This window comes from Heliangelus exortis, chromosome 7 (genome assembly GCF_036169615.1).
Source record: "Heliangelus exortis chromosome 7, bHelExo1.hap1, whole genome shotgun sequence".
Classification (NCBI taxonomy): Eukaryota; Metazoa; Chordata; class Aves; order Apodiformes; family Trochilidae; genus Heliangelus; species Heliangelus exortis.
In genome coordinates, this window is record NC_092428.1 from 33,329,287 (window position 1) to 33,355,011 (window position 25,725).

Here is a 25,725-nt window from a genome sequence, read left to right on the forward strand (position 1 = left end):
AATTCTGTTCTTGCTGTGTATATGGTACAGACCAGGACTCCTGGAATTGTTCTGACAAATAAATAGGGAATCTACTTTAGATCAAAACTGTCTTTGGAAAATTTAAATTCCTAGGACAGTTCTGCTTCTCCAAAAGAAAAAAAAAAGAACTTATTACGTGATGTGGTTCATTTGATGAAAAAAGAAGAAAGTTTACAACTCACAACTGATATGCCTGGACTAAATTTAGTTTGATGGAATGAGGGCAACTAATTGAAACTTGCTGGGACTCAAAACACTGCACAGGACAAATCCTCAAAAAAAATGCTGTGTTTAAACTAAGTGAACATAAAGAATTAAAAAAAAAAAAAAAAAAAGTGTTCTGCCTGACCTAGTTCATGGGTTGAAGTAGTGAAGACCACAGGTTACCTCTGCGTGTTACAATCACACATTTATACTTTTTTTATTGCTTGTATTTTGCATCTAACAAATATTATGTTTTCTTCTCAATAATCTAGCAGTGCTGGATTTTCTGGAAGAGCTTGTGTGCCCAGGAGCAGGGAGGACAGCACAGCAGCCCCACTCCTGCTCTCCTCCTCCTCCTGCAGACACCAGAAGCTGATCTGGAGCCTCTGCTGGGGACATGGTGAGTGTCAGCATGGGGACATTGGTGGCAGAGGGGCAGCTAAAACCAGGCTGGTTTTCCTAGGTCTGGAGGCATATTTTTTGGTATCAGGTGCTGCTCTGTGGGTATGGATCAGGGATTTGTCACTGCTGCCTGGTGGCTTTGCAGCTCCTCCTGTCTGAGGGGCCCCTGTGGTGATGCTCCCCTCCAGCACACCTCTTGTGATGTGTTACACAGTGTAGTGAATAAAATACAATGAAGTGAATAAATTTTGTGCAGCAGGTGACTGCAGGGTGCCAGGGGGCTCCTTGGTGGTGGTGCCAGGAGGCAGCACCCATTTCCCCACTGGGGTGGGCTGGAGCAGCCCCAACCTCCCAGTTTTCCCTCAGTGTCTCAGACACATTGGGAGGGAACTTCTGATCCTCCTGCCAGTATTTACCTGCAGAGCTTGGCATTCTGAGAAGCAGAGGAAGTAGATTGCAGAGAAATGGTGTCAGCAGCTGCAGAATGTGAGGTTTCTGGGTGTCTGCAGCCCCTCAGAGGATGGCAGACCTGATCCATGTCACTCTGACACCATTTGCTTTGAAACCAGAGGAAAAATGTTGTCTCCATGGGGTCAGTGCAGAGCCTGGTGATGCAACATATTCAAACCTGTGCTTAACTTCAAACATCTCCATAATTTCGCTGCATGAGTTAAGCAGGGAGCTGATGGGTTTTGTAGGCACCTTGTGAGTCTCTGGGTTTGTTTGGAAACTGGATCTTAAATTGTTGTTTGCATGAGAATTGCCAGGGGCTTCAGTGGGATTGCTCAGAGCAGCAAGAGCTGAGTTACCCTCTCGAGTTAACTGCAAGAAAATAATTTGGTTTTTTTTCTGAAAAGGTTTTCCCATTTTCCACTGGAAAATGTTTTCTGTTTAATAATAATTTGTGTTTTCCCAGTGTACATTTAGTGGTTTTGTCCCAAAGAGCTTAATATCACTTTGAAAAATCACAGTACAGAATTAAAAATCAAAATACTTGTGACACCATAGAACTAAGTAATGACTAATGGAGATTATGTGCAAAAAGGGTAGAAAAGAGCAAAGGAACCAAGTCTCACTTTGGCTGATGGAGTTTATTTCATGTTTATAAAAGGACTTTTCCCTAAACTGCTGATGTTCAAGGGGAGATCTAATCTTCTATGTTGTGCTTGAAACAGCAATGTCTTTTTTGTTACTTACTGCTACCTTTTAATTATTTAAATGTAGGAGAGTCTGATTAAAGGTCGTAATTAGGTGTATTTAAGATTGGTAAAAGCATCATTGTTCTGAGTGTCATCCCACACTCAGAATAGATAGATGTCTTAGCTATATGCCAAGATGCAAGAAAGTTTCACAAAGGGAAAAAAACCCTAAAACAAGAAACCCAAACCATAGTATTTGTGGAAATAAAGAGTTGAGTGGACCTGATTTTCCTGGTGTGGAAGTCAAGTGGAGTTTTTAATTGACTCCAACAGGGGCTGGAGCAGGCTTGTGGGGTGTTTGGTGCTCAGTTACAAGTTAGTGCTCTCTCTAATCACCTTGTTCTCTAAAGGAAATAGATACTAAACAGGAACCATCTGGTAATACATTCTGTACCTCTTAATTACAACGTTTTGAGTGGCACCTAAATAAATTTCATTTACAAGCACATGACTGCTTGTCAAAAGCTCTGTTGATAATTTTATTATTGTAGTATACCTTCTCACTTAATGACCCTGGCCCAGTAAAGTCAGGGATATTTAGCTCTATGGCAAAAAAAAAAAAAAAAAAAAAAAAAAAAAAAAGGCATTGTCTTAAAAAAGGAAAAAGACAAACCCGATATTTCATGCTGGGTTTTTAATGATTTGCAAATGTATTTATTTCTCTATTGTATCAGCACACATTTACACAGGACAGGGCAATATATCTGCTGTAAAGATTACCAAAATTCTGATTTCTTAGCCAGGAGAAGCTGAGGCAGCTCTGAGGAGATCCCTGTTCTGAAGTGCCTGTGTTATTTTATCATTTGTGTTGCTGTGTAGCTGCTCTGTAGCATTTCGACAATTTTCCCTTTGTGAGCTGCAGGAAAAGATCAATATTATAAAGAGGTTGAGTGACTCTGTGAATTAGTCTCTTGTGTTTTCACCCTAGGAAGTAGGGATTTAAATCCTGTCCCTGGTTTGGAGCCTGAGCCCCAAACTCCATTGGAGCATCTCCCAGCTTTGGAGGATTTTCCTCCTTCCTTTGGAGACTCTCCTGGTCTCTTAATAATCTCTGGTGGAAATTAGTCTGTATTACAAAATCAAAATAATTTGGCAGGATGCAGAGTGATTGGCAACCTCTGCTAGGGAAAAGCCAGGGACTTTTTGTCCTGATGTGCCACCATTCCCCATGGGGATGTGCCACCACCCTGTGGCACCCTGAGCCTCCCAGGAGATTATTCTGGGTGCCAGGAAAGAAAGTTTCCTCATGCCATGACATCAAATCATGTCAGATCCATGTACCAGGGGTGATGGTGGCAAAACCCTGGACTGCCCAAGTGCAAGATGAGTAAATTGGAAAAAAAAAAAACAGAAAACACCCAGTACTGTGAAGCTTTTCCTAATTTTTGCCCTCAAAGTGCTAATTCCTCTTTGTGTTCCAACGTCCTTTTAAAATAACAAATTGAAGGAAAGAAAAATACTTGGAGGAAGGTTCTGGGAAACCAGGAGGAATATGGCACCTGAAGGGGTTGTGTCCTCTTCTTTGGGACGAGCTGCCCAGGGGAAAACATTGCTGCACAAAAAGGAAAATAGCCTTATTTCTAAACTCATGGCAAATTAGAGAAGGAATCCTACTGCTCTCAGCAGGATCCTTTATTCCTTTTTAGTTGCAGTCGATGGTTTTTCCCTTCTTAAAATAATTTTGTCTCTAGGTCTCCGTCTCAATGTGGGAACTTTGGGAAAGAGATAAGCTTTCAGATATTTTTTTAATCAGTGCTTGAGCAACCCGGAGTTGAAATAGCATTTAAATTCAGAGAGGTGCTGGGAAGCCTGATCATCACCAGGAGGGGTAGCACGGTCAGGTTTGTGGAGACAGAGCTGTCTGAGGGGGACACAGGGAATTCACTGTACACAGCAAACTGTTCTACCCTACAATGTAATATCTGGATTTGCAGCTGATATTTAAAGAGGGCACTTGCTTTACTTATGAGATTAAAGGCAAACGCTCTCTTTTAAAAAATGAAGTCGTGCTGCGTTTTGCACCTTTTGACACTTATTAACTCAGGTCATTAAAAAGAGGCTAATTAAAAAAGAATGTAAAACAAAAGAGTCATTTGTCTATCGCCGAGCTGGGTGCTTCATGTGCACTGGCTGGAGGCAGTCTCTGTTCAAACCTGGGCTACAGAGAGCACTGGGAGGCACTGGGGCATGCTTGGAGCTTGTCATGGCTTTTGGCGAGCCCGTGGTCCGGCTCATTATGCACCTCATAAAGAAGAGAAGTCATTGTCATCAAAATTAGCTGAAGCTGGAATTTACATTCATGGAAATTTTGGTTTCACCGCTGTCCTCTGGGGCCGGACAATAAAGGAAACCTTTTACCAGCTGCAGTTAAAGTAAGTGAAGTTCAATAAATGCTTAGTGCTTCATTAAGGCATTTCCGAGCGGGCTGTGCTGCACGCACGTGGTGTTTTACAGCCGAGGAGAATTTGGGACAAACAGCCTGGGAAGTTCACTGCTTGCTGGTGCTGCTTTGGCACAGCCAAACCAGGCTCTCCCAGCCATCCCCAAAGGGCTTTCTGTCCTTCCAAAGGGAGGCTTTGCTAGCAGGCAGCTGCTCTCCTGTAAGGTTATAAAAGTCTCTTCTCGTCGGGACAAACTCTTCTGATGCTTCTGAGGGGGTCTGTCCAAGGACTTCCAAGTGGGTAGGGACAGATTTGTGGTGTTTTTTAACTAAAAGAGGGCTTTTCTGGTTGATCTTTCCTGGAGCCCCTCCAAGGTGAGAGGGAGTGGAAGCATTTCAAGGGCAGGAATTTTGCTGGGAGGGTTTTGTATCCCTAGAACTCTGCCAAGGAAGCTGTAAAGGTGACTTAGCCCTGGAGGATGCCCTCCTCCCTCCGTGCCAATGCCATTAACGGTGCTTGGTGCTGGTTTTGCAGTGGTGCTGTAGGTCCAAGGCTGCAGAGGCATGGATGGAAAGATTTCCATCAAGATTTCAATCATCCTCCCCAGTTGTGTGCCTTGCTGACCTCAGAGCATTGGGTCAATCACCGAAGGTTTCTAGAGAGGGTTCTCCAAACAGAAGTGCTCTTCCCTGAAAATCCAAGATTTGTGGGTTGGAATCGATTTTGACTGCTGTTTTTTAAAGCCTCCCCACTCCCTCCCCATGCAGATGACCATAAATTCAGGCTGCAGCCTTGCTTCACAAGGTATTTAAACAGATGCTCTTATTTAAACATAAATCCTATCATAAACTTCAAATTTATGCTTACATGATATCCTGACTTAGGGTCTTAGAGCTGGAAAACACAAAGGGATTAATGAACTTAAGGAAAAGGTTAGGAATGTCATTCAAATGCTGATTGAGGCAATGGCCTTTCCCAGACAAGGGCTCTCCAGTGCTGGAGTCCAGCCCAAGCCTGGGAGAGGGTTGGAGGCAGAGGGGATCCTGCCCTAGTCCCAGGTCCCTTTTGCTTCTCCTCTCAGCCAAGGATGGTTTGGGGGGGCAGCCAGAAAAAGGCAGATGAGGAAGTTTAAAGCGAAAGAAAAACCAAAATTATTTTAAAAAAGCAAAATCGATGTGTAACTGCAGCCAAGTTCAGAGCTTCCAAAGCCAGCCCTGGCAGGGCAGGACCAAAGGGTTAATCAGTGTCTGCAGCAAAGAGCCTGGTGCTGGTGGGGGCTTGGTTCATGGCAGGAGGGAGCAGGACCTGCTTTGTGCAGGAATCTGGCTGTAACCAGAATATCCTGCAGGAAGCAGTCGTTTCAAACAAGCCATTTTTTGTTCTGGAATATAATTAATACATCAGGTCATGTTTTGTTCTGCCAGTGGCGTGTTTATTACATTATTACTTCACAGACATTTTTAGCTGTAGTCCAGGAGTTAGGAGTCACTGGCTTGCTCACAGAGCTATCCCATTTAAGCAGGGTAGGTTTATACCTAGTCTGTGAATATTCATGTCTCCTGAAAATAATAACAGTATTATTGTTGCTGAAATCTTCAGGGAAGCTAGCTGCCAGTGAGAGATTATTTAAAGCAGGTTCTCCCATCACACCCCCCAATGAAAATGCTCAGAAAAATCCTTACAGACAGATAGGCAAGAGGATGTTTTTCTGGGTTTGTTTTTTGTTGTTGTTGTTGTTGTGTGTTTGGTCGGGGTGTTTTTTTTTTTGTGTGTGTGTGTGTGTTTATTTGTTTGTTTTTCCTAAACCCACGTTTCCAAGGATAAAAATCTTACTTGCAAAGATCCTTATTACATGTGTGTACCCTTAAGCTGCTGAGATGACACCACGACTTACAGGTGGTGGAGTGGAAGCAAGCAAAAGCACCAAACCCCTAAAGTCTCAAGTCACTGCAATCATCTTCAACTCCCAAATTGTCCTGGAAGGAGAATAGCATCGGATTTGTCTTAGGCTGTTTGGCCAAACTGGGGCACAGATGGGATAATGACTTTTACAAACAGCATTTTGATGAGAGGAGGGGAGAAGGAATCATATGTAAAATGCACAAAGGCTGCATAAACACAGTGATGCCTGCAGCTGGAACAAACTAAAAAGATGTTTAATAATTTAGAACCAAGCAGGCAGGGCCTGTGCAGCTGTTGTGTGCAGGGGACCATGAAAGTCTTCCATTTGACAGCTGGCTCCATCTTTCCCCAGTTGCTACGTGAAGAAGCGAATGCAGATTTGGGATTAGCCAATCCCTGATACCCCTGCCCATCTGCCACCAAGACCCCCAGCTCCGGCTCCTCTCACCGGAGAAGAGCAGACATAAAAAAGTCCACACTCTCCCAAACATATGTATGCATCAGGATCAGCCGTCAGCCGCTCCGCGGATCTGTTGACATGCCGCCAGTACATGGCTGCTGTCGTTTTTGCTGCAGGGCACATTTTGCATTTCACACATTTGCAGAAATACAAAATGCTGTTGGATGCAAACAATTCAGGGCCTAATTGGCTGAATTACTTCAATGTTACCTTGTGTCCCCCACCTGATTAACATAGCTCAGCTGGGAGGGTCGGGAGAGATGGGAGCGGAGAGGGATTTGGAGGGCAGGTGAAGCCGGGTTCGCCCATCAAAGGCATCGCGGTCCCAGCTGAGCTGGCGTGGGGCTGTGCCAGGAGAGAGCTGCGAGCAGGAGGGGAGATGCTGAGGTGGCCGAGGGCTCCCGAGATGCTGAGGTTTGGCCCGTGCCGGGCAAAAAAAAAATAAAGCCCCGAACCAAGCCCATTGAGGGCTGGCAGGGGACGGGTGGCATCGGCTCCTCCTCGGTGTCCGCTCGGCGCTGGCTGGGAAATGGTAAACATGTTTTAAAAATTTAAAGGCTTGCTAATCCTGACCCCCAGTGTTAATACCAGGAGAACAAAAAAAAAAAAAAAAAAAAAAACCCACAGAGGAGCTAATAATCATTATTAGAGCCTATTCCAAAATTGCGTTCTGTTCCTATTAATGAGGCAGATTAACATTTTCTCTTATTCAAGAGAACAGAAAGGGCTTGGGCAAGATGCAACAATTACAAAGCAATTTTTTTTTTTTTTTAATGACAAAACATTTAAAAATAAGGATTTAGTATTTATTTTTCATTTTGGTTTTATTTTTCTGTTTTGCTGAGAAATCATTTTATTTCTGTTGAATTTTGCCTATAAATATTTACACAAGATTTGCATTTTCTCACTGCCTACTCATAATCATGTTCTGTACTGGAAATCTTTTCCTTTTTGGCTTTTTTTTTTTTTTTTTTTGGCCTGTTTTGTTTTAAATAATAGAGCTTATAGGCAAAAGATGAACAGGTTTGTTAAATGAGGTAATTGTCTTCCATGCTGATAAGAACAGAGAAACAGAGAAAATCTACACCCTGGTTTTTCAAAGTGCATTTGTTACCCAAAGTGCCTGCCTGGAAATATTTTTCTAATATGAGCATCTCAGTGTTTTCCTTATGCTCAGGATGGTTTTCCATCCCATTCCTTGCAGGAAAAAAAGGGGGAAAACTGTTTCCTCATGTCAGCTCTGCCACGCAGAGCAGCTCTCACTGATGCCAGGCTGCCCAAGCCATTACCAGCATCATTTCTCTCCAGCAGCTGCCTCTATAATTCCAAAAGGATTGTTGTGGGTTTCTTTTATTTATTTTTTTTTTTTTCCCCTTCTGCCTCCGATTACAGTGACCACAGTAAAAAGTCTAGACAAAACGGATGAAATCGTCACCTTTTGAAAGATCTCATTACATCATCTGCTTTAAATCCCAAAATTCATCTTGCCAGCAGGATCAGCTTTTACATCTCCCTGTCCTGGAGTGGAACAGCAGCCAGCAGATGCCTGGGGATCTTGCTTTCGGGAAGGAGAAATCCTTGCTGGAGAAAGGTGGTGAGAAAAGAAGCATTTTGACAACTTACTGCCTCAATATTTATGAGTGATGGATTCTGACTGGTAGCATCCCATCCTGCCCCTTGCAGCCCTCCTGCTCCAACCCGTGCCATCCTCTCCCACCCCAGTGGGGACAGAAGGAGGGGACAAGGGGGAGATGAGGAGCTCATCAATTAGGGTCACCTCACCTCCCCTTCCCTTGCCCAACGTTTGAAAGCCCTGAGGGGAGGGATGGGGCAGGACTTGGCCCTCCTCCTCTGCTTGGTATTGGCTTGCAGGGGTGTTTGGACCCCTCTGCTCCAGGCAGCTGCTTTACAGCCCTGAATCTTCAGCTGCCATAGAAATGCTCTTTAGCTGACCCTAAATTTGTACTGGAATGGCCCTTGGTGCCTAGACAGTTAATGCCAGAGGTGTTCTCCCTGGGGCTTCCTTTTATTTATGCTTCAGGCCGGCTCCTTTTCTTAAAAGTGTGCACTTGTAAAATCCATTTTGCTTTCCCACCCCTCCTGATTGTGCTATAATTTTTATTCTTGCTTCATCAGCAGCCCTGAGATTTACAATTAGGTGCAAAAAACGGCGTTGAGGTTGCGACACGCACAAAAGCAAAGAGATTCAAAGTTAAGGGTGAAACCCTATCCTTAATTCACTCCCTTGGTTGGGTCGGTTCTTTTTTTTTTTTTTTTTTTCATTCTTTCTAGGATTTCTTTTTCTCTTTTGGAAGGGGGGGAAGGAGGCAAAACATGAACATGAACAGTGACTGGAGCCAGACCCAGGGCATCGAGCCACCGCGCTGCCTCTGCCATCCGCGGTGCCAAATTCCAGCGCACTCGGAGGATGACCCGCAGCAACCCCCAGCACAGGCTTGGGTGTCTCCTCAGCAGAGGCTGCCAAGGGGAGCCAACGCTGCCAAATTATTTGGCAGATCCGTGCCACGGACAGACAGCCAGTCACAGATTTGCTCTGGTTTCCTTGCAGTGATTACCGTGACAAACATCAGAAGCTGAATAAAGCGAACGTTTTCACGGCGGAGGAGAGGGCCGGGGGGAGCTGGAGGTGACTGATCTTCTTGTGCTGGTGAAATGTTTGATTTGGCCCCTGACGACAACCTGAAGTCACTGAAATGGCATCTGCCTCTGCTTTTGCATCTGCCAGGGCCCTGGTGGGTCGGGTGGTTGGCTGCGGGGTCCGGTGTCAGAGGACACAAGGGCACGGCCAGCGCCGTTTGACTGTTGCAGAAAAACAACAGCAGGAAGCATGGTGTTGGAGAGCTGCTGGTGTGGGTGTGTGTTGGGGAGTGTTGTAGGGACTCCAGGGTGATCCTTTAGAGTGGAATGACCCAAACGTGGCCAAGCAGGGGATGGAGGTGTTGGTGGAGGAAGGGTGGTGCTGAGAACCTGACCCCTTCTGCCTGTCTTTCCCTTCACTCCCAGCACAGCCATTGCTATAAAACCAAGTGGTGCTTTTTTCTCTGCAGGTGTTGCAGCAAAGGGAAAGCAAGAACACGTTGGCCATGGCTCCAGCACCACCACTGGCCATGCTCCAGTTGGCCATGGCTCCAGCACCACCGTTGGCCATGGCTCCAAGCATCACGTCGACCGTGGCCCCGGGGGCTCTGCAGGATCCACACCTTCCTTGGTGGGAATTCAGGCACAAATCCCATCTCTACCCAGGTAAAAACATGAATTCCCCCAGATGGGGCATGGCAGAGATCTCCTCCTTCATCATGGGAATCTCTGCCCAGTTCTCATGCAAGGATGTTTCATTCTAGCCTGAAACAAAGGCAGTTGTTGCACACTGCCTCTTGAATATGGCTGGGAAAAATAGACTGTCAGGGGGAGTTTACTTCCTTTGTTAATAAAAAGAGAAGAAAAAGAGTTTATGGATCTTTTCCTGAATATGAATATTAAATAGACTAGTTGTGGGAACCCTGATTTTAATTTCCTATGTCTTTATTTGGAATTCTACTCCCATTTGGAGAGGTGTCTACTTAAATATAGGGGGAAAGGGAATTTAATGAATTACAAAAAGGGTTATTTTACATGGAAAATGTGTATTCCTGGCTATTTCCATTTAAAGAACATGACATTAGTGTGGAAATTGCCCCTTATGAACAGGTCATTAATGTCAACTCTACTAAAACTGACATCACCTGCTACTATTTTAATTGTGTGTTTTACTAATGCTAACCATTTTCCTGACAATAGAAACCCCATAAGCTTAATGAATCTTTGCAGAATACATAAACCAAGGTCAATATGTAAGAAATGTTTAAATGTTAAGCAACCCCCTCTGCAAAGCTGAAAGAAAATTTTATTGTACTTTTGCATGAATAAGAGCAAAAATAGAAATCATATTCAATATGTTTTCCAGACCATAGTGTATAAAGAGCTTTGATGCTTTGGGGAAATCTTTTCAATTAGCTACTATTTTATGGGAAGAAAAGGACTTATTTAACTGGGTTACATTTCCAAGATTTATTCTTTATTTTCTAATACGAGTGGCATATTAAAAAAAAATAAAAAGCCCAACTACTTCCTTCGTGTCATATGTAACAGTCACATTTTTTTCCCATGCTTCGGGATGGGAAGAGGGGGGGGGGGGTGGAAGAGAGAAAATGAAATCCAGATTTGTAATTCCTAACAGGAGAAATTCGATCCTTTCCAATGTTTAAGTAATATTTCCTGTAAAACATACGAGGCCATCTGCAGAGCTGTTTCCAGACACATTTGGAAGTGGCAAGGGCAACTGAAAGAGACCTGAATGGAGGCTGGCATTTCACCTCGGGGAGCTGGAGCATTAAAGGTTTCTAAAAAAGCTGCTTCTACAATTTTACAAAGTATTCAACCACTGCATAGTTCATAATTTGTTTAATTTACCTGCCTTTTATAGGTGTGGGGAGGGGGAAATCCGCTCTGTAAGAGATGGTGTAAAAAAAGCAAGACAGCTGTAAAAAGCTAATGTACAGCCATCAAGAATGCTTCATGATTTTAGTTGATTGAAAATGTATTTTATCCTTTACGGCCCTGTAGAAAGATTACAGGGAAATATTCACCTCAAAAAAAAAAAAAAAAAACCAAAAAAACCCCGTGCCGGGTGAAACATATTTGTGTAGACAACAGAAACACCGAAGCCTTTTTTGCTATTTAAGTCTATTATGGAATTTTGTTTTATTGTTGATCTCCAGGGTCACCTTATGAATTCGTGTTAGTAAAATGTTACGGCCTCACTATAATATTCACTTTGTGGAAGGGCCTGCATTTACCAAATCTCATCCGAGATCGAATACAAATGAGAAACTTGCATCTCTCTTCAAGGAATATATTTGGTACTGTTTTCTCCCCCTTTTTGAATTACAGACAGATTCTAAAATTGAATTCTTTTTCTTATGCCAGGATTCAGTAAAATGACTGAGCACTTAGGCTTCCCTTTGATATATGGCTTAAATTTAAAAATATGCATCCTTCAAATAGTTAACTCGAGGGCCAGATCCTGCCCTCAGCTGGGCATATTTGGGAACCCCATTAACTTCCCTGGAAAATAATATTGTGCTGTTTGGATGCACTCGAATGAGATACATTGCAGTGCTCCCTTCTGTCATCCCCCTGTAAAACTCACTATTTCCTGCAATTTTTATTTTGCTGACCAGTGTAGCCCTTCCTCTTCTGTCAGTACCAACTGCTCTGCTGGATTTTTGTCCCTGTCTTCTCGTGTCTCTGGCTGGGCTGCTCAGATTAAACAGGACAAGTAGGATATAGCTGGGGAAGCTGATGACACTTGGAAATTGTCATCTGGATTTGTGACCAGTTTGACTGGTTTTTTTGCAAAGCAGGTTTTTTGCATCTCCGGGGGCTTTGGTCAGAAGTGGGGTGCACCCAGGGAGGGGGCAGTCCTGGGGCTCCCTGCCCCACAGGTTTCCTCCCTGGGGCCTTCTGTCTCCAGATGGTTTTGTCAAAATTGTGATGGCAAAAAAAAATAAAATTCTAAGAATGGAAGATACATTCCCTCGGTTGCTCCAGAGGTCTATTATTAATAAAATTAAATGTTTTTCTATTTCCACACAGTGTTTCTGGCTCTGCATTTCACCTGCATGAAGGAAGAGCCCTCAACCATCAATTTTCTTGGCTTCACAGAAGTGCTCCTGGACCTTCGCGTAGACACCAGAGGCAGAAGAATCCAACCAGGAGCTGAGTTCTCCCGTGCTTCCAGTGCTCCAAACCCCGTGGGCTCATCTGGGGAGTGAGGAGAGCTTCAGCTTCACATGAAACACCACTGTGAGTTATTCCAGCCTCTCCCTGGCACCCTGTGTGCTGCCACGTGTCACCAAACCTCACCACCCTGCCAATGGACTTGCTCCCACCCCTCCCCTCCACTCGCTCTCTTTCCTCTTGTTCACGCAGGATTTATGACACTGAATTTCAAAGTTAACACAAAGCGAGTGGGAGGATACGTAGGAAATCATTTTCTAGATTAATGGGGTGTGTTGTTTGGGTTGGGGTTTTTTTTGTTTTTTTTTTTTTTTTTCCCACAGCATCTTCCCCATCCCACCAGCTGCTTTTGGCATCCCCGCTCCGCGCTCTGATCCCCTCTGAAGTCGGCGAGAGCCTTCCAAACTGTCACTTCCATTTCCTACCCAGAGCAAAACACTTCCTGCAAGGAAAAAGCACGCATTACAGCTGAATTATAAATGAGGCCTGGTATTTTTTTGCGAGGTACAAATCGGAGGCATTCTCCATATTGTTAGAATACCAATTTTCTTTTCCTGGTGTGTAGTACCCTGTGCAGCGCGGTGTCCCCGGAGAGGCGGAGGCTCTCGGGAGATTACTTCAGCATTGCATTACTGCTATCACATATCCATTATATAGACTCTTTCAGACAAGTGGAAATGTTTTCACAAAAACAATCTGGAATCTTGGCTTAAAACCCAAGCTTGCTGTCAAGGCAAACAGAGTAGCCTCAAAGAGGACTTATTTTTATTTTGTTCCGACAAGTATGTTGCTTCTGGATTATAATAAGGGAAAATATAGCAGCTATCAGTCTTCAGTTTATTTGACAAGCTTCCTCTGACAAACCTACAGGAGTAAGCCCTGGCCCTGCAGACTTGTTCTCATTCAGGTATTCCCTTTGGCTCCAGCACTTTTATTGGTGTGATTAAAGGCCACACACGTGTTTACAGGACAGGAGTCATAGGATGGGATGATGTATTCGCTTGGCTCGTGCTTATTTTTGCAAAGTTTAAAAGCTTTGGGTGTTGGCAGTGCCTGTCTGTCAGGCAGAGCTCTAAGAGCTCATCCCATCACCTCTCCAGCAAGGTCAACGAGCAGGTTATAATCAGATGCCAAATAAACCGACGCAAACTTGAAATCAAGTGATTTACTGTCCATTTTCATTAAGTTCTTCCCAAGGCAGCAAACACTTTATGCAGCACAAGGGACCTGTGGAGAGGGTCAGCTGCCGTGCTGAGGTGAGACGTGGTGTGATGGTTTTCACCCAAATGGAGCTGAATGACACCAAGCAGAAAGGGAAGGCTGCCTGGTTTGGGGGGAAAATGTGCTGGAAAGGGAGCACCTTGCAGCAAAGTCTGCTCTGCACAGACTGTGGAGCTTTAATATTCATCTGCTTACATTACCCTGAGTTTTCTGTGCCTTAGAGGGGAATTCTCCCCATACTATCCAGCTAAAAAAAAAAAAAGTCTTGGGACAGGGGAGATGCTGGCTGCATTAGGAAACTCGGGTAATTCAAAGTTTAAGTGTCAAGTTCATAGAACCACAGAATAGCTTAGGTTGGAAAGGACCTTAGAGCTCAACTTCTCCAACCTCCCTGCCATGGGCAAGGACACCTCTCATCTAGACAAGGTTACTCAAGGCCTGATCCAACCTTTGCTGAAGGATCCAGTCCAGCTCCCAGGTAGCAGGACATAAAAATGAAGGGCAGGTGGTCTTCTAACAGAGCTGTGCCTGGTGGCTTCCTATGGGGTGCTGGGCCTGAAGCACTGTGACCAAGAGTACACTCCTTTGCTCCTTATTTTCTTTTTCAGAATAATTTTTCGTAGCAATTAGAGCAGGAACTAATTAATATGGGCATTGTTTAATAACTAAGGAACAAACACTTGCTTAAATTGGAATGATCTTGCTCTCATAGGTCTATTGTCATTAGAAAACCTCACTGCACTACCTTTTCCACCCCAAAATTCAAGGAATATAGTTAACTATCTGGTTGATCTTGGTTCTATTGTCCCCACCATGGGTCTTGGAGACATCTGATGAGAATATTTGGGCTAGAGGGTACAATACAGGGCTGCATTGCCCAAACAGTGCCTGAAGGGTGGTGGGACCTGTCCTTACCTATTCTTGTCTTGAGCATCTGGCTTTAGTCCATTACACCCAGGACTGGGTTGTTCTGCTGAGGTCCCTGAAGTTCCACCCTAACCTTCTGCAGCTCCTGGTGTGGCAGCATCTCGGGGCAATGTTCTCCTGCTCTGTTAGGTGTGGAGAAGGCACTCAAGGTTTTGGCTACATAAATCAGGTTGAGCTGAGCTGGAGCACTGCTGGGGAAAGGCACATCATGGAGAAGGCAAACTATTGAGCAGCTTGAATTGTTTTTCCACGAAGCTTATCCCCTGATAGCACTTTCCTTTCTTACATCTCCTTTAATTCAGCATAATTTAAATGTTTTCTAGGCAGAGTTATGCTGGCCATGCTTCTTTTCCAACATAATACTGGCTGTAACGTGGGTGCTCTGCTCAGAGGCTGATGTTTGCTTCTTTGTCATCTTCTGAGTCTCTCCCACTTCAAAATAAGAATTTCCCACTTAACCTATTCTGAAATTTTGCAAATCGTTTTTTTATGGTTTGTCTGGAGGTTTTCTCTGTTTGTATAAATTGTTCCAAGCTCACATTTCAGAAAATTACACCCACCCCCCCCCAAAAAAAAAAATTTCTCTCTTATTTCTTCCTTTTTTCCTAAAGGTTGCATTAATATTTCACATCTATCTCCCTTTAATTAGATTATAACATTGCAAAGTGGCAAAGAGTTTTCTCTTTTCCCCAAATTAGACATGAGAACCACAAACAAATTAATTTGTGTCTCAGGGTTTTGACTGGGCCTCTTGGCCTGCTCTCCCACTAACACAGACACTCCTGACCCTCTGGATTTCAAACGCCTGAGGGTAAAAAGCAATTATAAAAACATGACTCTCCCAGATCAGCTTTCGAATCTGCCTTGTCTCTGGTTTATTGATGGGAGATTGAAGGAAGATTCAAATCAGCTTTCCTTCAATTCTTCACCGGCAGCAAAATACAGAAATCATTAGCTTGCTCTCTGTACAGGACTTTGTCCTGCTTTATTATTCAAAACTGGCTGGGCATTTGACTGAAAAAGGCCACGTTGAATATTTATCTCTAGTTTGGGTACTTGTAAATAGTATGCTCCTTTGCTCCTTGTTTTCTTTTTCAGAATAATTTCTCGTAGCAATTAGAGCAGGAACTAATTAATATGGGTAGTTTTTGGATAGCTAAAGAGCACACACTTGCTTAAATTAGGATGATCTTGCTCTCATAGGTCTGTTGTCATTAGAAAACCTCACTGCACTACCATTTCCCCCCCAAAAAAATTTAAGGAAAATAATTAAATATCTGGTTGATCTTGATTCTCTCTGTGTTTACTGATGTTCATTTACTAATGAGTGTGGGATGAGAACAAAATGTGCTTTGTAAATCCCAGAATAATTGCACACATGGTTTAGAGGTTTTTAGGGAGAGGAGAGGAGAGGAGAGGAGAGGAGAGGAGAGGAGAGGAGAGGAGAGGAGAGGAGAGGAGAGGAGAGGAGAGGAGAGGAGAGGAAAGGAGAGGAGAGGACAGGACAGGACAGGACAGGACAGGACAGGACAGGACAGAGGTGCTGGGAGATGTTCTGGGAGCAGCCAGACTCAGGAAAGAATTTCCTATTTTTCAGATAAATCAGATGGACTCTGGGCATGGAGATGGATCCCCCAGTTTGTGTAGCAGTGAGCACACCCTCCAGCAGTCTGTCACCTCTCAGGATCCTCTTGGGTTGGTCCTGCAGCTGAAGGTGCCGTGGAGCTCCAAGGAGGACTTGCTGAAGTGATCCAAGGCAGACATTCCATTTTAAGAAGCTGGAGCTTTATTTTTGGAAGCCTGGGATGTGTACAGAATTTAAAAAGCCTAAAGCTGCAATGTTTTACTGCTCCTTTGATAAAATTTATATTTAATCATATCTTAAAAACTGTTCTCATTCTGCCACTTGATGTTACCAACCAAGCGGAACCCATCAAGGCAAGGCTATCTCTCAGCCCTCCTTTTATTTCATTCCCCTACATCTCCTTTTTAATGGCACATACCTTAATGAATTATGGTGGAGTTTTGGTGAAGTTCAAATTAAAATCCTGCTCCTATCAAAGGTGGGGCAGTCAGCCAGAGGTTTTTCCTTGCTGGAACCCAAATGTCTGACCCATTCCCATGGCCCCCACTCCCCATGTCCTCTCCTTTGAAGCTGACTGCTCTCAAAGTTGAGGTGACTGGACATTCTCTGTTGTCTTCAGAACTTCATCTGGACCTTTTAATTATTGGATGGTTTTTAAGAAAGCTTTGGAGAAGACGTGGGAACACTCTGGCCCAGGACTGGGGAGGATGAGCAGCTCTTTGGTACCTTCCCAGGCTGAATTTTCAGTGCTGCTGGTAGTGATAGGATAAAAAGGGATTTGTGCAGTTAGGTCCTGGTCTCTTTATCAAATTTACCTCTTTAAAGTTATCTCTTTAATTGGTTACACCAATTAAACCTTCTGCTACACTCTTCCTGCAGCTCCACCTGCTGACCCTGCTGTTGTCACATTGGTGGATGTGGCTGTCTGGGGACAGACCTTGGCCTTCAGAGATCTCTTGTTCATGGGACTTGTGGTAAGAATGAGTTAAATACATTCCTCTCCATTTTTTTTTTTAATTTTTTTTTTAATTTTTTTTTTCCAGAACTGAAATATGTCCAGCAAAGTTGGTGGTCTCCAGAAGAAATTCAAACTCTCTGCTGACCAAGTGAAAACCCACATGTGTGTGTATCAGGCATTTACATAATCTTGGCTGAAAATCAGCCTCAGTGACAATTTCACTCAGTGAAATCTTAATTTTGATCCCTGCTCTTAAAAATCATGTTTGTCTCAGGAATTTTACTTCGAAGACCTTTTAGCCTTTTCCTACCAGAATGCCTCCTCAAGTTGTCAGTAATTCTCCCTTGCAATATGAAGATTCTCTAGGTTTATTCCCACAGAAACTAGAGTTGAAATTCACTTTTATTCACATACGTGTGCCAGAAGGTTTGGAGGATTTTTTTTTGTTTTGTTTTGTTTTCTTCCCTGTTTCTCAGGAGCATCCAGCATGGACCACAGCTCCTAAAAAGAGAGGGAACTGAATGGACCTTTGGTTGTGGCCATGCCAGTGCCACTTCTTTCATGAGAAATGATTTGTTCTTACTCCTGATAAACACATAAGTAAAATTCCAGTCTTTTCATTTCTGTCTCTCTTCCTGGAGGACTGAGGGATCTCCCAGTGCTGTCTGTTCTTTTCCTCTGTGTTTTGCAGGCAGGGGAATTGTCTGGAAGCCTCAGCTCCACATCCTCTGAAGAGGCAACATTAAAGTCAGCACTTGGCTGCAGTGAATTTTACAGGAGGTTTCTCCCAAGTCTGATATTGATATCTTTTAAGTGAATGGAGTAACTGAGGAATCTTTCTCTAAATTATTGACTGGGTGTCTAGAGAAGAGATGAATGAAAAGTATCTTTATCCCTGATAAAAGTTTAGGTGAATTGAGTTAATTGTATGGCTTCTGATGTGATCCCTTCCAGTGGTGTCTAGGAGGAGCCTTTCTCTGCTAAGCCCCTGGGCAAGTTATTCAGGGGAAGGGTAGCCTCAATTTTGGGATCTGAGATGAGATTTTCCACATGTCTAAATGATTTTTTTTTTCCTATGAAATCAGGAGAGAGAAGCAGGAGAAGGGAGTTAAAAAAAAAAAAAAAAAAAAACAACAAAACCCATATCCTGCCATCCTCCTGTTTGTATTAGGGTTTTGCAGTCATAATTAGGATTTTGCAATCTTCTCATCAATTTGGGTAGAAAGGTTTGGGGGTGAGGAGTTGGATTGAGAGGCAGCAACCCCCAGAAGAGCAGAGAACCCCAAGAAGGTCCTGGCCAGGAGAGCAGTGCCAGGTGTTGGCTTGGGGACATTTCTGGTCTCCAGGCTCCCCCAGGGATGTGTGTGGAGCTCTGAGATGCTGGGAGAGGCTAAAAGCATCTCAGCTCCCTCCCAGGTTTATTTTTTGGACAGCCTGAAGTGGTTCTGGAGGGAAAAAAAATGAAGATTCTGCGACAGGTTTTCTTCTTCTTCCAGTAATGTCTCCTTGAATCATTTCAGTAAAAGAAGCCTTTAAATATCTGCTTTTCTGTGTATCTAAAATTACTGTGATACAAATTTGATCACATTTGCAGGGATTAAGGGATTTGATCTGCAGCATGCATTCTCTTTCTAAGCATGACAAATGGAAGCAATTTACAGATGGCTTCTGAATATTTTTCTGAAATTATTTTCCTGTTCTGTTTTGAGTTGGGGATTTTTGTTTGGTTTGGTTTGGTTTTGCTGTATTTTTTTTTTCAGCCACTTGTGTGCCACTGGAGATCAACATATTTTTAGCTATTTAAGCAATCATAATGTCAACATAGGGGCTTAAAAATGGATCCTGCATAACTATTGAGTAGCCAAATTGCTCATGACTGGTAAAACAAAACAAATAAAGTCAGGCCTGGAGGCATTCAGAAACCAGCTTTTTGCATTCAGTCTTCATATTCCCTCTTTTTTTATTTTTTTCTTTTTTTTTCTTTTTTTTCTCTCTGAGGTTTTGGGCATCTCTGTATTTCCACTGTTAGTTTTCTTTCCCCCAAAACCCCTCCTTTGCACAGCACAAAAATCAGTGAGTACAGGACCACACGATCAGGAACTTGTTATTGCTTTAAGGTGTCCTTGTCCATGGTTTTACAAAGGTGTGAAAGGAGCCTGATAAACAAGGGATTGTGCACTGGAATAATTCTGTTTTCTCAGGACACCCCAGGAAAGTTCTGTCAGCACATCCTGAAGTGAGTTTCCTGCTTCAAAACAACAGCACCAGCTCAGCTTACAGGGAATGGTTGCTGCTGCTCTGAAATATGGAAAGTTTGGAGATTAAATGAATAGATGAGATATCTCAAAGTTAATTCTAAGTTCTTGAATTAAAAATTTCATTTTTAAATTTTTTTTTTTTTAAAGCATCCAGATCCCAGCTCCAAAGCATGATGCCTTTTCAGTCCTGCTGAAGCTTTTCTCTTGTGCCCATAGCACTGATTTGTTGGGAACTTGAAGGAACAAGAGTTTCATTTGATTGAGGATTTTATCCAGGAGATTATGATCTGAATCATGACTCAACAGGTCCCCTGCAAATAAGTCTTAGGAGTTTCAGTGATTCTTGATAAAAACAAAGGGAAGTGAGGGACAAATACAAATGTTAATTTTTAGAGATGTAGAAGAGTCCTTATGCCCTGTATTTTTTTCTTCTTCTTCTTTTTTTTCTTTTTTTTTTTTTTTTCTTTGTCTAACTGAAGAAGTTAATTGCAAATCATTTGGATAAAGCAGTTTCCTATAATGGCAGGGGAATTCATGTAAAGGTAATAGCTGTAACTTGTTTCAACCCCTTATAAAAAGAAATGGAAATATAACACTGATTTTTTGATGCTTAAAAAAAAAAAAAAAAAAAAAAAAAAAGAAGAAGAAAACAGAAAATAAGAGAAAATCCAAGAGCAAATGTTTTTGCAAAACTGCTTTTCTGTATCTTTTGTGTAATTAGAGAGACAGCTTGCAGCATGGGGAGAACTGTGGCTGAAGTGAACCCTTGGTACCCAGGTCCAAGCTGGGGATGTGAGAGGGCTGAGGACCAGGAGAGGGAAAAGGGATCACCTGGGTGATGGAAAGCTTTCCAGGCAGTAACTCTGGCTTCTCTTTTGCTCCAACGTTCTGTGACAGAAGGGAAAGAAAAAACAACACCCTTCATTCCCCTGGAAAATCCTGGCCTGGAAACCCCTGGGGATCTTGCTCCCAAGAAAAGGAATCCTTTGCACAGCAACTGCAGTTTGCAATCAGTCCTCTTGATCCCTGCTCTTGCTTATTCCCAAGAATCTGCCAAGTCTGCTGAACTTCCTCCTGCCATTTAATTCATGGGCCATTTTGTATTTACAGAGAGGTCAATAAAAGCTTTCCAGGACTGCAAACCTCCCTGTAATGGTTGTCCTGAGCAATACAGCCTGAAGAGCCCCAACAGGAAATTGGTAAAGCAGCAGCCAATTTCCTTTTGCTTTTTTTACTGCCTTTTGGTCTTGCTGCTCTGCTCATATCCCCACTGCTGAATTATTCTAGAAATGGGGGGATATTTCCAGCACCACATGTGGAGGGGAGCTCACATCATTCCCAGAATTTTATCCGAGGTTAATCAAACATCAGTTTGATTTAAATAATGAGAACTCTCATGTTTCAAGCATGAGAACAATGATGGAATTTGGTTTCTCCTCTGGTTTTGTTCCAGTGATGCTGAGTGACTTCGTACCAACTATTTTATTGATCTTTTTTTTTGTTCCTTTTGCTTAAAATATGGGCAGCACCTACGTATCTTCCAGGCTGAGGTTTAGAGGTGCTTTGAAATTTTTGGGTGCAGGGAGTGATGCAGTAACAGCCCTCAACTTCTGCTGTCTGCTCCTCCATCCTAAAATGGGAAAAAATATCTTGTTTCAAGGGTGGCAATGCTGCTATATTTTAGGTTACTAAAGCTGCTTCACAAAGCCTGTGACTTCACTGGCAATAACTCCCTGGACCAGATCTGCAAACTCCAAATGTTGATGCTGAGTACCAGATGTCCCCAGGAACTCTGTTTCCAGTTGCTCAGCTCAGGTGATGGGGAGTCTGGTCCTGCTGCCAGCAGCTCCATTACTGGGCTGGAACACACCTTCTGCTTCAGTTTCACCCAAAAGATCTCCAGCCCCTGTGCTGCATGACATCTGTGGGATGCAGACCCCAGCAGGGGACTGGGAACACCTGGGAGGTGCCTTCAAGAGCAGCTCCCAACCTGAGTGTGGATGCCCAAAGGGATTTCTCCTGCACCTTTGCTCAGCAGCACAGCAGCCACCTCCTCCTCTGTCCCCAGAGAAGATGCCAGAGAACTGATTTAGACACCTGGACTGCCTGTGAGTGTCCTGGGGATGTTCAGCATCCTGGGAAGCCCTGGTTACCTGTGCCAGCAAAGATCCTCAGAGCCCAAGGTAATCCCTGGGAAATGGTGGTGGTAGAGACACAGAAATCCCATCCCCCCCCTCAGCCTCCTCCTGGCTCCCAGCCTCAGGGCCCTGCTCTGGGCACCTTGTTCCAAGCAATCTCCTTCCAAAGAAAACAGAATAGAGGAAGGGAAGATCAAGCTGTGGGCTCTGTGCTGTGAAAATACAATGATTGCAGCACAAAGTCTTGGTCTTTGCTCTTGTAGCTCTTCTGTATTTTGTTTAATGATTACTTGATGCAAAATAACTAAGGAAGTCCCTGAAGCTGGTGGAGGAGCCCTTGCTCTGCTGGCAGTGCCCAACTGGTGTGTCTGGGGTGTCTTCTCTGAAAAGTAGAAAGTTGCCAGCACAAGGCTCGTGCTTTTCAACCCAAATAGCTGAAAAAAACCCAAATTGTTCAGGAAGTTAGAAAGGAATTAAACCTCTGCTTCTTCCCTGCTTGGTGTGAACCCTTGCAACTCTGAGCCCTTGTGTGCTGGGATGTCCTGCCAAGGGCTGCAAGGCTGTGTCTGAAACTGGAAGTGATCAAAACTAATACTTGAAGAGTTGAAGTCTCCAGGATCAGTTCAAGGTCAGGCAGGGAAAATAGGAATTTTGAATTCTGTGCTCTCAACTTGGTCACTGCAGGCATCCTGGGTGCTGCATCTGTTTCCATGGTGTGGCCCAGCAGTCAAAATGATGCCCTTGCTGCTTTGCTGTGGGTCCCAGGGTCAGAAAGGACAGAAAGGAGGGCATTGCTGATTTCCTTAGACACAGTTCACTGTTTTCTCAGGATTTTCAGGGTTGTTTTATTTTATTTTATTTTATTTTTTATTTTATTTTTTTAATTTCCATTTCTCACGTGGGAGCAAGAGACATTCTAAACAGAAATTATTAAAGAGGAAAAAAAAAAAAAATCCTGGGGGGGGAGCAGTACCACTTATATTACTTTTGCTTCACACAGGGATAAAGCTCAGGCTGAGGTCTGAAGTTTTCCTGCAGCACTCAAGGCCACCAGTCCTTTGGTTCTGACATTTGAAGCCCAAGAAGAAAACAGAAATCTGAATAATCGTGCTTGTGATTCCTGGAATTTATTCACTTTTGGGGAGGAATGCAGCACAATCAAGTCTCTCATGTGGAGAAGATTGCAGCCATAAACTCTGAAATGATTGGATTACCTGTCTTGTAGGGTATTATCTTTTGTGCTGGTTACGTATTTCTTCAAAGCTACAAAAATAACAGCTCTTCTGTCTGAAATATTTTTCTTAGTTTTGCCTCTCAGTCATGAGAAGTAATCTGATACTTTTCCTTGTGAGGTTTGGTGGAGGTGTTAGCTCTGCTTTAAATCTGCAGCCTGAAGTTTGATTTTTGTCAGTTAACCTCACACCTCAAATACAGATTTTCTCTCCAGGCTACCACTTTGATTCTTCTAGTCAATCCCAAACTTAGCAAAACTATGGATGTGTATAATCTTTTTTTCATAATTATCAAGTTTATTCTTTTTTTTTTTTTTTTTTTTTTTTTTTTCCTTCCCCCCTTCAGGATCTTCCTGGCGAGGCTTGCTCTCTCCTGGGTTTCACAGCTGCAAGAATTACAATTTATTCAGAGTTCAAGCCTTTGTTTAAGACAACGTCCTCGGGGTTATGAGGTATGTTAAATGGCAGAAGAAAAACTCCTGTTCTGAGGCTCCTGCTCATCAGCTGCACTGTACCAGGTGTGCTGAGAATCCCAGAATTCCAGCATGTCAGCTTGGAAGGGACCTCAAGGATCATCTGCTCCAACCCTTCTCATATTATTGTTTCTCTGAGATGTCCCAGCACCCATCAAGCTGAGGTTTAAACCTTTCCAGAGTGGGGGAATCCACCCCTTCCCCTGGGAGACCATGCCAAGGTCTGACTGTCCTCATGGGGAAAAATTTTCCTCTTGAGAAATATCTGTTCTGTCCCACTCCAGACCTCGGCTTCTCAGGAGTCATTCTGCAACCAGGGGGCTTTCCCTTTGCCACTGGCCACGTTGAGGCCTCAGGGCCCCTAAAACCCTGGATCAGGATTATCACCTCTGAGCCAGGGCAATTTTTAAAAATATTTTTTTTTTTTTTTTTTTTTTTTTTTTTTTGAGGCCTCAGGGCCCCTAAAACCCTGTAAGGGAATGCATGGGACCTCCCCACACCTCTGCCTCTTCCCATTCATTGCCTTTGTGGATTTTGGTGGTCTCTGAATGATGCTACATTATTATTTTCATCTGATTTTCATTTTTTAATAATAATTTTTTTTTTTTTTTTTTTTTGAGGCCTCAGGGCCCCTAAAACCCTGGTTCAGGATTATCACCTCTGAGACAGGGCAATTATTTCTTCCTTTTTTTTCTCAGGAAATGCCTGGAGCCTGGCTCAGCCCACTGCTAAGCCTGACCCTAAGTGAGGGTGACCCCAGTGTAAGGGAATGCAGGGGACCTCCCCACACCTCTGCCTCTTCCCATTCATTGCCTTTGTGGATTCTGGTGGTCTCTGAATGATGCTACATTATTATTTTCATCCAATTTTCATTTTTTAAAAATAATTTTATTTTTTTTTTACATAGAGGCTCCATAAAGCTTTGCTGAAGAAGACTTTGCTGAAGCACTTGTTGAAACCTGGAAAGAAGAACCCCCTTACCAGGTCAGCAGCTCACTTACCTCCTAGCAAGTAGCTGTCAGTTTTTAGGACCATACAGAGTGATTCCCAGTTTTTAGGAGGCCCCAAGACACCAGTCTGACATCCCAGATGTCTCCTTGTCCCAGCACATCACAGGGTGGGCAGGATGGGCTGAGCTGGCCCTGGCACTGATCTCCTCTGTGTTACCCATGGTCCCAGCAGCACCCACACCCCCTGCTTGGGGAGCCCCTGGTGCTGCTGGGCTCCTGGCAGAGTTTGGGTGCTGTGAGTTTCATGTCTCAGGGTCCCTTCCCATTGCTTCTGAAGCAAACATTCTGACACAATATTTTCTCCCTGCACGGGAAATGTCAACATTTATGAAATGGGAGCAAACTATTTAAATTTTTTATAGGCTGAAAAGATCAAGCTGTGGCCAGCTCCAGTCAAAATTTCCCTGGTTCCCCATAAGCAAATGAATTTGAGTGAAAAAGCACCACTGTCTGCAGAGCTGCACGGGGAAAGCCATCAGCCTGCTCCCTGCAGTCCTTCCTCCTTACTTGAGTATGCATAGGAATCTGAGGTGTATCTTTATAGGTCTGTATTTCCATGACCTCCAGTATTCTTTCTCTCATTTGCTCTTTTATTTTGTTACCTGGATACAGCTATGAGTCTAGTGGCACTTGAAAGAAAGGAAAAAAAACCCCACAACTATTGCTTGTCTATGCTCCAATTGCAGATCTGATGAAGGAGATGAGATAAAACCAGTCTCCTCATCTCGGCAGCTGAGACACAACAAGGAGAGATAAAGAAATGCAAAGAGCATGGCAAAACACTATTTATTACTATTTTCAGTGGTCGTGAGTACTCCAAATGGATCCCTGTACATCTGAACTTATGGGCAGGTGATGCTGCTGGGACCTCAGCAGACTGTACTCACTTCTGGATCTGAATCCTTCAGAAAAGAATCTCCTCCCCCAGCTTAGGGTGGAATTTGTTTTAATCAAATAATCATGTCTTACATCGAGGCTTTAAAATAATCACTGTCCAGTGGGCAGTGATACAAGATGTCATGCTGAAAAGCATCCTGAAATTCATTGGAATGCAATCACTGAGGAGCTGGTTTTCTACAAGGTCTTAAAAATACAGCCATGTAGTAAAAAACTTTTATTTCATTGTCTGGCTATTCCACCAAGCCCCTTCCTTCCTGGAATGTTTATTAAATTTAGTTCCACGAGGTCTGTAAAAATACATCTGTACATATAGGTGTGTGTCTCCATCCAGATATATATAAATATGTTCTGCTGTTACCTCAGAGGGCTGGGTGGGTTGCAGTTGCATCCTGGGTTTTGGGGAACTGGTCTGAGTATTTCAGCTACTGGTGCTAGAATTTTAACTACATGCTAAGATGTGACAAGTTTGCTCTCCCTGCTGCTGAATGCAGCTGATGGAACTTCTTGTACTGATCAAAACACACTAAGCTCTCTCTCTTTTTTTTTTTTTTTCCTTATTTTTGTTTGCATTTCTTTTTTTTTTTTTTAACCAACAGCACACAATATTGACCTGATGGTTTCAATGCAGCTGCCTGGCAGTGTGAATCAATGAGCT

The 25,725-nt window shown here is 43.4% G+C and overlaps 2 long non-coding RNA genes across 3 annotated transcripts; both read left to right on the forward strand.

Moving 5' to 3' along the window:
• The first annotated feature begins 485 nt into the window (after positions 1 to 485).
• On the forward strand, positions 486 to 18,981 carry LOC139798689 (uncharacterized). 2 transcript variants are annotated; one of them, XR_011726912.1, is made up of 8 exons: positions 486 to 625; positions 4,742 to 5,011; positions 8,061 to 9,216; positions 9,638 to 9,833; positions 11,348 to 11,488; positions 12,225 to 12,434; positions 16,981 to 17,075; positions 17,751 to 18,981. It is a non-coding gene; the product is annotated as an uncharacterized lncRNA (long non-coding RNA). The 2 variants fall into 2 exon arrangements; XR_011726913.1 differs by lacking the exon at positions 11,348 to 11,488.
• Positions 18,982 to 20,076: 1,095 nt separating this feature from the next.
• LOC139798073 (uncharacterized) lies at positions 20,077 to 23,136 on the forward strand. The gene is made up of 3 exons (XR_011726706.1): positions 20,077 to 21,500; positions 22,456 to 22,681; positions 23,034 to 23,136. It is a non-coding gene; the product is annotated as an uncharacterized lncRNA (long non-coding RNA).
• The last annotated feature ends 2,589 nt before the right edge of the window (positions 23,137 to 25,725 follow it).